The 12,793-nt window shown below is 42.0% G+C and overlaps 1 protein-coding gene across 3 annotated transcripts in view; it reads left to right on the top strand.

Annotated features, from left to right (window-relative positions):
- Positions 1 to 12,793, top strand: part of TIPARP (TCDD inducible poly(ADP-ribose) polymerase) — a 61,130-nt gene that overhangs the window by 12,819 nt on the left and 35,518 nt on the right. Inside the window, exon 1 of one of the 3 annotated variants that reach the window (XM_048862845.2) lies at positions 11,896 to 12,196. The exons of 1 other annotated variant lie outside the window; for it this stretch is intronic. The gene's annotated coding sequence lies outside the window, so the exon portion shown is untranslated. Of the gene's footprint in view, positions 1 to 11,895; positions 12,244 to 12,793 lie in introns of those variants that run through there. One more of the 3 variants, XM_048862846.2, reaches the window with a different exon arrangement.

Raw genomic sequence — 12,793 nt, 5'->3', positions numbered from 1 at the left:
ATATTGCTGAAAATTTACCCTTTGTGCCTTCTAGATTAGTTTACACCAAAAGTTAGGTCCTGCATTATCTTCTCAGACAATAAGGGACTTTATTCAGTTCTGAATAAGGATAGCAGGATGAGACTTGTTTCTGGGGTGGGGCTGGGGATGAGGAGTTTGGGGTGTGGGAGGGTGCTCTGGGCTTGGACCGAGGGGTTCAGAGGGCAGGATGGGGATCAGGGCTGGGGCAGGGTGTTGGGGCGCGGGGAGAGGCTTGGGTGCAGGCTGCGGGCAGCACTTACCTCAAGCGGCTCCTGGAAGCAGCAGAATGACCCTTCTTCGGCTCGTATACGGAGACGCAGCCAGGCGGCTCTGCACGCTGCCTCGTCCGCAGGCGCTGCCCCTGCAGCTCCCATTAGAGCGCCATTGGAGTGCATAGGAACCGGAGCGGGGCCATGTCGCTGCTTCCAGGAGCCGTGTGGAATGACCTCCGACCCTGCTACCCGGCTGGAGCGCCAGAGGGGGGCTATGCCGCGATTTCCATGAGCCACATGGAAGGGCCCCCAACCCTGCTCCCTGGCTGGAGCACTGAAGCAGGGCAAACCCCAGATCCCTCAACCCAGCAGGAGCTTGAGGGCCGGGTTAAAACGGCTGGCAGGTTGGATCTGGCCTGTGGGCCGTAGTTTGCCCACCTCTGACTTATGGAGTAAAGCACTAATGTTGTAGGCCCTGATTTTGTAAAGGCATACAGTCAGACAGAGCCTCATACCTGCCCTGAAACTTTGGTTTACGCCTCATAGGTGTAAAGGTATATGTATACAGAGCATTTGCAGAATCAGCCTCTGACTTAGCAACTGAAGCTCTATTAAATATTTGTTATAGAAACAAAAGTGTTAGCAGACATTGTCAGACACAATATACTGCAGTGGTGTCATCTTCCAGATGGCCACTTTTGAATTCACTGAAACTATTATTAGTGAATGATTGTTACTTATATGTGAGACAGTAATTCACCTACTCAGGTTAGTTCTTAAAATTCTTGGAAGTGTTTCTAAGTTAGTGTTATTTGATGTAAATTAAAGTGAACTATAAAACCAAGAATGTTCCAACTCAGTTTAGTTTAAATAGGCACCAGCCTACATGAAAGGAAACATGGGGCTGCCATCCACACAATAATTTTTACCATGTGGTAGGACCCTTCTATTAGAGGTCACATGTAGCATAGAATTAGCCCTTGTCTAAACACAAAAGTTGTACAGATTTAACTAAATTTGTTTGTGTTCCCTATATTGGTTTAGTTTACGAATACAGCTAAATGGATATAAGGCATTCTTAAACCCATTTGAGAGAGTCCACTCAAAGGGACTGCACTGATTTAGTTAAATTGGTGTAACTCCCTTGTGTGGACACTCTTAAATAGGTTTAGAGAGTGCCCACCCAATTTCTAAACTGATGTAGATGAATTAGTGTAATTTTTGTGTGCAGTAAAGTGCTTATAAATTCTCTTTTGGTGAATAGTCATGAATTTTATTGATGAAATACCATGTTGTTAGACCTATATTACAGTACATGGTTGAGTTTTGCACTGTACGGAACTAGGTTTTAATTGAATCCATGATTGATGCTGCAGTCCTACAAATAACCAAGGTGTAGCATGGTTCAAAAATAATAATAAAACACAATTCTGTCCAAGATCACTATCTTTTAAACGTGACAGAAGTTTACCATGCTAAGGGTGCTGTAATCTGTTGGAAAGGGTGACTTGGTCCAGTCTATAAGTACTTACGGGGGGACGACGACAAATATTTGATATTAAGCTCTTCATCTAGCAGACAAAGGTTTAACAAGCTCTAATGGCTGGAGATTAAAGCTAAACCAATTGAGGCTGGAAGTAAAGTGTAAATTTTTAACAGTGAGGGTAATTAATCACTGGAACAATTTACCAACGTTGTGGAGGATTCTCCATCCCTGGTAAGTTTTAAATCAACATATGTTTTTCCATAAGAGGCTCTAGCTCAAACAGGAATTATTGTGGAAAAGTCCTATGGCTTATGTTTGTGCAGGAGATCAGACTAGAAATCTAGATGATCACGGTGCTCCCTTATGACCTTTGAATCTATGAACCAGGCCCCCCACATTGGTCAGAATTATAGTGTAGACAGGACATCAGTTTCCCTCTTTGGTTAGTGCAACACTGATGTTTATAGTTGCAGTGGACAAAATCACCTAGAAAGACATCCTTAAAAAGGCTGAGGGATTTTGCATACAACTAAGTGGCTTTGTTTGCTTGATGAGTTAATGGCAAGCAATGTCTATTTGAGGCATAAAGGCAGTTTATTGTATAAAGTTCTTTCTTTCATAATAAGGAGTTTTCAGAATTTGGAGCAGTTCTTCAGGTGACCAACTCCCATGGCAGAATTGATATCTAAATTACAACCAAAATTAATTACATATTTCCAAAAATCGGTAAGTTTCATTGTACTAATAAATTGAAAACAGTGGACCATCTTGCAGATATATAGGCCAGTGTGCTTCGAGGCCCACAATCCTAAAATACCAAGATGTGTCTGTAAAAATGATCAACAGCTAAATATTTTCAGGGTAGAGACTGTCTGAATCATTAATTCCACATCCCCACAAATGAATCAGACTACACACACAGATACTTTTTATGAGCAAGCCAGAAAAGAGCAAGCAGAAAATGTATATTGTATTTGTGTACTTCTTATGGGTAATACAGTGGTTTCACTAAGCATTCAAGACCTTACTCGCTAAAAAGAAATGCATAGTTGGGTCACATTCTTAATATGAGATTTTGAGCACCAATCAGAATGTGGAATTTATGATGCATAAGGGGAAACACACTTCTGATGTGGTTACATACTAGCACAAGGGCTGAGCTCCTACAACCATGAATACCATGGGATTCTCACTCACTGTGGTTTTATGATGGGGTAATTCCATTCACTTCACTGGAATTGCTCTTGGTTTCCATCAGTATAAGTGAAAGGAAAATCAGGCCTATACTGTATTTAAAAAAAAAAAAATCAAACAAGTATATTTATTTTTAATCTGCAGGAATAATTCATCTGAACCCTTAATTTAAAAATAAAAATTAAATTAGCCAACTTTCCATTTACACAGGCAGACCAAGTGGGTGGCACAGAAGAAAACAGACTAGTCTGAGACTTGATTCTGATTGTAGACTTGCTCATGGATAGTACCAGAAAGTCAAATAATCTGTGTGTCTGATGGGTTAACAGAAGTGTCTGCTCAAAACGGTTGATGCAGAAGGACACTGCTGTCCTCCCAAAAGACATGTGTTAATCAGATATATGATACTACTGAACTATATGAGATTTGTGACTGCATCAGTCAGCAATGGGGTACAAGCAGGACTACGTTAATTATGTAGTCCGTCCATGCATCCGAAAAAGTGTGTTTTTTTTTTTTTACCCACGAAAGCTTATGCCCAAATAAATCTGTTAATCTTTAAGGTGCCACCAGACTCCTCATTGTTTTTGTGGATACAGACTAACACGACTACCCCTCTGATACTTGATACTCTTATGGTGAGTTCATTATGGTTTATTTACAGTGTCTTATCAGCTTCATGTCCCATCACCATAAGACTTTCACCAAGCTTCACAGCCTACCTCTTTGGCACAGGAGATGAGAGGTCTCACCACTCTGAGATCCTGGTCTCCTCTGCCCTTCCTTCCTGTCCTTCTTCCTGTCTCCTATTTATCAGTCCCCAGCTAGTAAGATGAATCCCCTTGTTAACTGGTTAATCACCCAGTCCTAATCAATTATCTTCCAATTTGGCCCATGCAGGGAGTGGGACGGTTACAAAATGCAGAGTGGTGAGCCAGCCCTAGACTACTCTCACTCTGTCACAGCTCCCAGTAGGAGCAAAGGTAGGTCAACACTAAGCACTCAGATTGGAAGCAGACTTAGAAACAATTTTAGGCTAATGCTGAGAGCTTTTGAAAATCTCACCTCATCCTGTTTGGACCTTGCAGTTTCAGCTACACCGAGGCTAAAGCAACATTGGGAAAAATTATGAAAATGATCAGTGTAGAGAAGGTCAATATTCACCCACTAGGTGGCACCATAGCTAAAGCTATTGCCCTGGACCTATTTCACAAACCTTTGCTGCCTTCCTCCTGCGGATCTCCATTACATTCAGGACTGATCTTCATCTTCTTTATTTCCTTTCCTTCATGTGAGCATTCCAAGTACATTGTTTGATTTTTGAAAATCAAAAATTAAAATCACAGGCTGTAGGGTTACAATTATCAAGGCTAGGATAAAGAGGGCAGGTGGAAATAGACATCCAGGAACTGGAGTTTGCCAGAAGTCCACATTATTTATTTATAGAAAATGCTATAATTTCTTTTTTTAAAAGTGGCAGTCTAACAAAACCCAAACTATGAAGTATTTTGCACTAAAAATGGACCCAAATAAATTAGAGTCCCAAAAGATAATCTACCAGATTCAGAACCTCTCACTGACATTTGGAACTGAGATATCTGAGTTTCATTTTCCAGTTGTTAACTTGTTTAATGTCTGCATAATTAACATTCCTTTTCTCTTGGAACGTATATAACCTGACTTGCTGGCACATGTCCATATCAGAACAGGGCTAGGGCATTCTTATTATTACTGGGGTCGATATTAGCATTTAGAAACATAGAATTGTAAGACTGGAAGGGACTTCGAGAGGTCATCTAGTCTAGTCCCTTGCACTCACGGCAGGAGTAAGTATTATTTTGAGCAGCCTTAACAGGTGTGTATCTAACCTGCTTTTAAAAATCTCCAATGACAGACATTCCACAACATCCCTAGGCAATTTATTTCAGTGCTTAAATACCCTGGCAATTAGAAAGTTTTTCGTAATATTGAGCCTAAGGTGCCCTTGCTGCAATTTAAGTCCATTGCTTCTTGTCCTATCCTCAGAGGTTAACGAGATAGTGCCTTTTGAGGCTATCAAGCACAGGCCTCAAAAGGCACTATTTGATTACTTTGTACAGAGTGACAGCTTGTTAATAAATAGAAGTTTGTATAGATGTATTATTTCCTTGGATAATTAGCTTCACTCCTTGGCTTCTGCACAATGTATTTACATCTCATTTATCCAAAGCTTTTAAACGTTAGCAAATTATATTTAATGGATGTGAAACGCTGACAGGAGAGTTTTGATCAAATATTAAAGTAATTCTGGCTTTGTACTCCACTTCTTACTGTAAATAAATAATTAGTAGCTACTCAGTGGTTTAATTAAAGAGAACAGGAAGTTTATCCATTCCTTTCTCTCACCTTTTCATAAGAGCTGCTACACAGCAAAGAAAAAAGGCAATTCTACAGAATCCTTTACAATGATGAAAGGGCAGTAGACTGGGAGTCAGGAGACCTAGTTTCCATTCCCATTGCCAGTGGTTTGCTGTTTGACCTTGGGTGAGTCACTTCACTCTTTCTGGTAAAAATATACAGCAGACCGTTTAAATTGTGTAATATTGATAATATTTAACATTTAGATAGCATTTTGTCTCCGTAGATCTCAAAGAGCTTTACAACAGTAATGATACTTTCCCATTTTTTAAAGCACTTGTAGAGCTAGTTGTGAAAATTACTATATACAGTAAATGAAAAATATGAAATGGTGGTTAGATCAAGGAAATGATACAGGAATCCTGGTGTGAAATTCTGGCCTCATTAAAGTTACTGGAAATCTTGCAGTTACTTTAATTTGAGACAAGATCCCATCCTTGAACTGTATTCTTGACGCTTCTATTGACTTGTTGTATAAACTTGGGAGATCACTTAACCTGTATTTCCAAAGTGGGAACAATAATGCTTAAGTACCTCAAAAGGTATTGTGAAGCTTGACCTTTGTAAAATGCTTTGAGAACCTCTACTGAAAAGCAGCAGGTGAGTCCAAGTTTTATAAATAACCTCAAAACTACTTTTCTATATTAACTTCAGTGTTATGTGGGCTTTCTTAGTATGGGTGTTAGCCACAGAGCTTCTGTTTCTAGAAGCTAAGCTCTTAAAATAACAAGAGCTTAGCTCTTAACATGCACTCACTCATGATCACACTGTAATTTCACAAAGGAAGGTAGCCTTCTTACTGTACAAACTGGTTTGCATGCTGACCTTGCAACACCTTTGTCTGAAGGGACCGGCTCAGGAGCTATACAGAGATATGTGCTAAACAAGACCTTCATTCAGAGCCTTTTCTTTTCAGTAGTTTCAAAGTTCACCATTCCCATATTTTGAAAAAATGAAAATATAAACACAAAGTTTCAGGCAAATGACTAAACTAGATAATGCAGTTGGGAAAAGTATCTTCAAGGATTAAAGTATTTTTTGCTTCAATAACTTGTTTTCCTAATTATTAAGAAGTCAGTAAAAATGTATGTTTAAAAACTTAGGGCCATATGCTTCCATGGTTTGTGCCCTGGAAAGTGTAGTAACATGCTATGATGCTTGCCTCCAAGTTCTATGCATAAACTAAAATCTCCTATGTAGTATTCTGACATACAAAACTGTGGACAATCTGGAAAAGATCTACCAACTCCAGAAAGAGGGCATAATCTGAGGAAGTCTTTGAGTGGGTGGGACAAATCCAGAGTATTAGCTCTGGAAAAATAAAGAAAGGGTCCTGTCTTGTTCCTGTAAAAGTAATTGTCAAATCTCCTATACACTTAAAAGATCATGCCCTAAATCACTGCAGAAATCTGATAAATTGATGCTGCTTTGACTTAACTTGCTGTGAGCAAAAACCCTGTGCCTTGGTGTTGCCAAACATAAATGTTTCTGAGGGTGTCTGAGCATACAGAGACCATCTGTAAATGGTGTGTGAAGTGATGGGAATCTGAACTCCGACACCAGGGGATTTAGAAAAGTTTGCTGTATGTTTTCATATGTCATGGCCCCTTGCTGCAGTTTCTGCCCAACAGCTCCTGTAGTAGAGCCCTGCTACATAGCATCCCCCAAAGTTTAGCTATGGGTTTTTAATCTTTTCAGTAGGTGTTTCTGGCGACACCCACTACTAACATTGTTTCCACCTGACTTGATGGCACAATATCTATTTAGTAACACAGCTCGGTTTGATAGTCATGTTCTGGGAATCTTAGCCCTTTCTGCACCTTTTTATTACAAGTAGGAGCATGTAGCTCAAAAAGTTGCTTTATCTTCAGATTCTCTAGGATAACTCTGTTTCCCCCAAAAAGCAATAGGAGGAGGAAGAAACCTGAGCGTCTCCTCTCATAGTTTCTTCTGCAGCATCCAGATCAAGCAGATGGGATTGCAGAAAGGATCCTGAGAACATACACAGACAGAACACATGCACGTCCCCACCATCCATGTGATTGATCCGACTTTTTTGGGCCTCCATGGCAGGAATAAGGTGGCCAACTTTCTAATTTGTGGAAACCAGACACTGAGTGCCAGAAGCTCCCCTGCCCTTTGCCCCACCTCTTCCCCCTAATGCCCCACCCCTGCTCTGCCTCTTCCTTCAAGGCCCTCCCCACCCCCATCATTTGCTGCTCTCTCCACCTCCTTTCCCCTGACAGCTGAGCAGTAAAGGGGTGACTGGGGCAGCATGGGGGAGGGGCAACTGCATTGGGAGGGTGACTGGGGCAAGATGGGAGAGGGAGAGCTGCACTCCGGGAGTGAAGGGGTGACTGGGGCAGAACAGGACTCAGCACACCAGAGGGGAGACACAAAGGAGGCTAAGAAGGGGATCCGGGCAGTGAGCCCAGCCACCGGTATCGATACTCAAAAGCCCTGCCCTTCAGGATCCCTCCCCGAGGTGCCAGCCACTGGTACCTCTTTCTACAAGAGCAAGGAAGTTCCTGAGTGCTGCTCCAGCAGCAGCTGCTCTTCCTGCCCTCCCAGCGGCACAAAGGAAGCCAATTGTGGTCGGTTACTGAGGTAACTGGACTTTTGGTGTCCGGTCAGTAGTATGGACTGGACACTGTCAGGTCCCCTATTTGACCAGACTGGTCAAAACCTAGACACCTGGTAACCCTAGGCAAGAGGGGTCTTTTGTGAGCCTTGCTGCCATTGGGTGTACCTACATTTGTCTCATAGGCTGGGGTAGAAGCTATGGGAAAGAAATAATGAGCATTCTCTTTTGCTGGGATAGACAGTAGAAGTACATTGAGTTAGGATAGAAGCATTCCACAGAGTGATTCTTTCTTGGCTCCTGACTCACCTTTCTTCACCACACCCAGATCTACAGAGCCCCAGTTGTGTAGATTTGAATTTCAGAGGGCCATAAGAGGGAAGGAAGTAAGCAGCACATCTGCTGCTCCCCCTTCTCCTTCTGCAGCATTCTCCCAAGTTGCACCCACTTTAGCTTCCCTCCATGACAGTAAGATCAGCTTAATGTGGTGCTTTGTGTTTTGGGAAATTATACATGTCATTCTGAAAATATCCAAATGTCAAGGAGATTTTATTTTTATCAGAAGGATGCATGTTGAAGCCTGAACCCTTCTTTTTTTTTTTTAAATAGGAACATTTGAGGCTAAAACTGAGAAGCTTTCTCTCTGACTCCAATATAGAAATGAAGTGCACATACTGAGTATTCCATTACTTAGATGTCAAAATCATTAATTACAGCACTCTGATACAGTTTACCATTTGAAAGAATTAATTAAAACACACTTGCTATTGCCAAGGGCATGAAACATGTAAATAGAAATGAGATCATATCTTCATGGTTTCTCTTTGTATGCTCTGTAGCCTCTGAAAGTGCTGTGTGATTCTGCACTGTGCCAGGCTGTATCTCCTTAAATTATGTCTGTCTACAGAAAGATAGATACTCTGGGCCAAATTCTTACCTGAGTTACACTCTGTCAACCCCACTGAAATGAGTGGGAATTGTGCATACTTCTCTAAGTGCAGAGTTTGACCGTATGTGTTATTTATAGTTTACATATAAAATATGCTGTTCCAAGCAGATTAGATAATTTCTGTGTTGGTAGTTTTTAAAAAATAAACTGAGCTGTGTAGTTAGTTCAGTCTGACATAAATGCAAACATGGCAGCATATTCCATATTCTGCATGTTGTAAAGCTCTTGTTTTGTTAGTCAAAGTATAGTGTAGTTACAAAGACTACAGGCTTGATCCTGTGTAACATTTTGGAAACTCAGCACTCCATAAATATGTAATAATAATTATAATGAAGATTTGTGTTTCATTTATGCTACAGATGGGATACCCTTATAATCCACTCTTTAATATGCTACTCTCAAATGAAGTCAGCCCCCAGCTTATGAAGACAAATCCCTTAGTTTTAATATAGCAATGACATAGAATATTTTTTCTCTCTGCATTTAAAAGATATATTTTCAAATTACAGTCTGAGTTTAGTTATTTAATCTAAAAATGACCTACACAATTTTGGGGCCCAATCCTGTATGTTCCTCTGCGTCCAGAACTCTCACTAAAGTAACTAGGCATCTGGGTGTACAAGGAGTGAAGGATTGAGCCCTTGTCTAAAAAAAATATTAATTACACTACAATGGCTTCTATGTTGTATTACTTATCTTATTATAATTCACTGTAACTGGGTAGTTAATTACCCCGCAGGTAAATGGAATTCTGGTGCTATCAAGTCCCTTGAAGTTGATGGACACATAGCCAGGCCTTCTGCTGAAACCCACTAATCAAATATATGCATGTGACTCGCCATAGAAACATCTCAACCAATGGCACCAACATATTGAACTAATCTGTCATGTTCTGGCACATGCACAAAGTATAGCAACAAAAATGACAGCATGGTAACGGCTGTGCACAAAAGCAAAATTAGAAATGTGTTGTTTACAAAACCATGTATAAAATATGCGAGATAAAGATATCCTAAGAAAAATGCAGAAAAGACCAAATTGCTTGTATATTATAGTAATAGTACTTCTATAATGTTTTCCTCTTTAAAATGCTGTACAAATATTAATTAATGGCTTTAGCCCCAATTCTTCAATGAGCTCAGTGTAGGCCCATGCCTGTGCCACATGGTGCTCCATTACAGTAAAAGGGGCTCTACCTGGTCCAGAGATCTGCCCACATGGAACCTCATTGACTTCAGAGGGGCTCCACACAGATCCACATGTGTGTGAAATCCTGGCCCCACTGATGTCAATAGGAATTTTGCCATTGACTTCACTGGGGCCAAGGATTTCATCCATGGGGTTTGTGTCTCCTAAACCAGTGGTTATCAACCAGGGGTATGCTCACGCAGAGGTCTTCCCGGAGGTACATCAGCTCATCTAGTTATTGCCTAGTTTTACAACAAGCTGCATAAAAAACACTAGCGAAGTCAGTGCAAACTAAAATTTAATACAGACAACGATTTGTTTATACTGCTCTATATACTATACACTACACACTGAAATGTAAGTACAATATTTATATTCCAATTGATTTATTTTATAATTATATGGTAAAAATGAGAAAGTCAGCAATTTTTCAGTAATAGTGTTCCTTGACACTTTTGTAATTTTATGTCTGATTTTTGTAAGTAAGTAGTTTTTAAGTGAGTTGAAACTTGGGGTTATGCAAGACCAATCCGACCCCTGAAAGGGGCATAGTAGTCTGGAAAGGTTGAGAGCCACTGTCCTAAACCATGAGGATTGAGGTCATGTTACATTTATTCAGTTTTAAGAGAATAGAACCCATCTCTCTCTCACACACATATACATCTAAGCACATATTTTATTCACATGTAAATAGCTATTTGGGGACCTAATCCTACATTCTGTGCAAACCCTAAACTCTCATTGGCTACAGTGAGAATTTGTGGTGTAATATACAGGTAATATAGGATGGGGCCTTTATATTTATTTAATGGTGTCCAAACTGGGGAAGTATTTTTTTCCAAACTGGACACCATTAAATTAGGCTTGAATAAAGACTGGGAGTGGGTGGGTCATTACACAAAGTAAAAACTATTTCTCCATGCTAATTCTCTTCCCCCCCCCCCCACTGTTATTCACACCTTCTTGTCAACTGTTTGAAATGGGCCATCCTGATTATCACTACAAAAGTTTTTTTTTCTCCTGCTGTTAATAGCCCACCTTAATTGATTGGTCTCCTTACAGTTGGTATGGCAACACCCATTTTTTCATGTTCTCTGTGTATATATATCTTCCTACTGTATTTTCCACTGCATGCATCTGATGAGGTGGGTTTTAGCCCACGAAAGTTTATGCCCAAATATATGAGTTAGTCTCTAAGGTGCCACAAGTTTTTTTCCTCCTCGTTTTTTTCTCCTTGTTTTTTTCAATGTAAATAGTATCACTCCCTCTCCACTTCTGCATTCCCCATTTCCCCTGGCCCCTTGCTTTTTGTCCTTCCAGATCTGACACTCATTGTAAGCTACAGGCAGAAGCCGACTCTTTTCTCAGGAAATTATGTCCAGCGAGTGGGTGGGTGGATGTGTGTGTGTTAATTACAGGATCATTACTTTATGGGAGCCTTCCAGTTCTGCTCTCTGTGTTTTACTGGGTGGGTGGTTGGTTGGTTGGTTTGTTTGCTTAAAGTGCAGCTCTGATTACAGTGAAAGGGGAGGGGAGGACTAAAACATGATGATTTGTTCAGTATGTGACCGAAAACGGAGTCTTTCCGTGCATACTTCTCTCCCTGTCTGTCTCCAGAACAAAGTGACCCTTCAGTCAGCCCCTGTGGGGCTTTCAGCCGCACAGAGAGTACAGAATGCGAGCTATACAAACAAACAGGAGCGTTCTCTCTCTCTCTCTCCCTCTCCCTGTTTCGTTCACACACACTAAAGGAGGGAGGAGTGTGGATTCCTGGTACGGAGAGGTGCAGATCCGATCTCTTGCCTCTTCATAGCTCCTCCCAGAGTCGTGCAGCTGCCTGGCAAGTGCTTTCCGGAAGCAATATTTAAACAGCTACAGTGTAACATGTGAGAAGCAGGGGGATCTGGAGGGCCGTGGCGCTGCGGCTCCTGAGGGCGGAATGGGTGGTTTGTCACGTACAGATCGGCAGGCGGGAAGGCTCTGAGAGCCAGATGAGCTTCACACGCTGCAAAGCGCAAGCGGAAGAAGGCGGCTGTGGCTCTCTCCAGAGCACTAGCTCAGCCGAGCCCCTCCAGCCAAGCAGCGACTCCGCTGCTGACAAAACCCAAGGCACGGTCTCCTGCTTCATCTTCCTCCCTCTCAGCCCGGGCGCTGCTGCTGGCTCTCGGGTAAGCCACGGAGCAACTTCAGGGCTGCGCTGTGACAGGAGGGTCAGGTATTGTGAAAACAAATGATCGGAGGGAAAGTAAATGTCTGATTGAGACGGGCGGGCGGTAAAATCCTTGTCCCCAGCCTAAGAGTCTTGTTTTAAAAGTGCCTTGAAATTAATCCTGAATGCGGGGGCCTCCCTGTAGCTGAGCGAGGGGTTGGCCGGTCCGTGCGTGTTGGCGAGAGGGTGACAGAAGTGGTGTGGTTGGCAGGGCAAAGCCTGGGGAGGATCCGCACTGGTTGTGTTGCCACGCTGATTGTGGGGTCGCTGCCTGGGAGGCGCAGCGCAGCGCAGCTCCGGAGGAGGCAGAAAGTCCCCAGGTGGCCAGTCCAACCGCGTCTTCGGCTGGTTTGTTTGTTAGGGCGGCTGGGGAGTTGCTTCCCCAGCAAAGCGAAGGGCAGTAGGTTTCTATGATGGCGATTCCTAATTGTCAGGGGCTTAGTTTGCAACCCACGAGACCTGTCTCTGTGCTGAAACATGGCACGTAAGGTCTCAACGCAGAGCTACTTGAGTTCAACATTATTTCAAGATAATATTGGTCATTTTGTAGTGTTAG

Source organism: Caretta caretta, chromosome 9 (genome assembly GCF_965140235.1).
Source record: "Caretta caretta isolate rCarCar2 chromosome 9, rCarCar1.hap1, whole genome shotgun sequence".
Taxonomy (NCBI): domain Eukaryota; kingdom Metazoa; phylum Chordata; order Testudines; family Cheloniidae; genus Caretta; species Caretta caretta.
The sequence above is the reverse complement of the archived record's forward strand: the minus strand, read 5'-3'. Positions and strand labels throughout refer to the sequence as shown.